The following is a 1775-nucleotide window of genomic DNA, read 5'->3' as shown; positions in this document are numbered from 1 at the left end:
AAAAAAAATGCACCATCAACAGTACAATATCCATGTTAAGAAGAACAACACATCAAACAATAATATAGCCCATGGATTGCTGGCAAAAAAAGTGGACCATGGATCCATCGACTAAGCATCATGCAGCTTCTCCGGGAACACGTCTAATGGAAATTAACCAAGCAACAATGCCGAGACGCGCGGGGGGGGGCATGCATATTAACAGCCTAGCCGATGTAGTACATGGGGTCAGGTAGCTTGAAGGTGCGGGCGCGCCAAGGATGTCGCTCCACTGGTCGCCGAAGTTGCCAACAATGACGTACCCAGCGTCCTCCAGCACATATGCGTTGAAGCTCGTAGCATTGAACGGCGTAGCCCTGCGCGCACATATATATGAAGATAGATTAATGGCAGATTCAACCATATCAGCTACAGGTATTATGCATACCGAAGAAGCATATGTGACCTAGCTAGATTATGCTCCGAGTGGCAAAATAGCCCAGTGGATGAGCAGTACCGAACCCAATGCTCTGTATCTGTACGTAACGAACGTGCATGAGCAGTACGTAGTTGTGGACGAACGTGAATTAAGTTGGCTAAGTGGAGGGTATGCATTACCTCGTGAGTTAACATGTGCATTGTACTAGTATGCAGTAGCTCGGCTTTATTGATTCCTTTGATCAAGATCAAATAGGTTTACCATTACCATTGCAGCTGAGTTTCGGCTTTTAACAAAAAAAAAGTTAGTTTTGTCATGATTGTGGTGAAGCAAAGTTATTGCAACCCCTCGATTAGTTAGATACGCAGCTGTTCATCATTATTTCTTTTCTCGGACGTGCCTGTAAACCTTTTATGTTCTCTTGTCTAACTAGTGAGTTGACATTAACTAAGGAAGTCTAGTCAGATTTTTACTTCATGTGAACGGAAAAGTCCCTGCTCAGATGCACCTGCAATAATTAGCAACTACATGTATGTACGCATGTATAGCATGGTCTGTACGTATGTATACAATCGAGTAGTACGTACCCGAAGCCGTGCTTGGCGTAGTAGGGGAGGTTGGAGAGGGTGGTCTCGTCGATGTCGAAGACCCACACCTCCTCGCCGTTGCCGGCGAGCTTGAGGCTGTCGACGTAGGCGAGGGCCTGGTCGACGACGACCTTAGAGTCACGGCGGAAGTGCTTACCGAGCATGTAGTGGCCGACGTAGCCCTCGCAGCTGGCGGGCACCGTCTTCCAGTCCCGCACGTTGTGCGCCTCCACCCCCAGTACCCAGCTGTCGCACTCCTCCGGTGTGCTTGCCGGAGCCCAGCAGTGGCCGCAGTGTGTGGATCAGCGGCGCCAACACAGCCTCACCGACGTCGGCATCCGGATGTCGACCTCGCATGCGCTGCATGAAGCCGGGAGGAGAGCCGCGGCGACGAGGAGGAGGAGCGTCGTCGTCCTAGCCATCGCCATTTCTAGCTACTCTTTGGTGCTTGCTGAGGTGCAAAGAGTGTTGGGTTTCTAGCTTGTTAAATAGGAAGGGAAGGGAAGCTGCATCGATCAATCCTAGCGACACGTTGTGTGCGTGAGTGTGAGTTTGAGGCAAATTAACTGACAAAACAAAAGAGGGAGGGGGTGGTGTTATATGGTAGCTAGGGCTCGCTTTCAAAGCATGGGACACGCGCCTTGGGCCAATGTTTTGATTGGAGGAGAGTGTCGTCGACAGGGATTGGATCGACGTGATCAGATCTTGATGCAGTTAGTCCAATAATTCAGTTAATTATAGCATGCATAGGTACTACCATGGAGATCAGT

General features: G+C 49.6%; 1 pseudogene; it reads right to left on the bottom strand.

The window, feature by feature from the left end:
* On the bottom strand, positions 1–1556 carry LOC125506443 (annotated as a pseudogene).
* Between the last annotated feature and the right edge of the window lie 219 nt (positions 1557–1775).

The sequence above is a fragment of the Triticum urartu genome, chromosome 5 (genome assembly GCF_003073215.2).
Source record: "Triticum urartu cultivar G1812 chromosome 5, Tu2.1, whole genome shotgun sequence".
In the NCBI taxonomy this organism is placed as follows: Eukaryota; Viridiplantae; Streptophyta; class Magnoliopsida; order Poales; family Poaceae; genus Triticum; species Triticum urartu.
The sequence above is the reverse complement of the archived record's forward strand: the minus strand, read 5'-3'. Positions and strand labels throughout refer to the sequence as shown.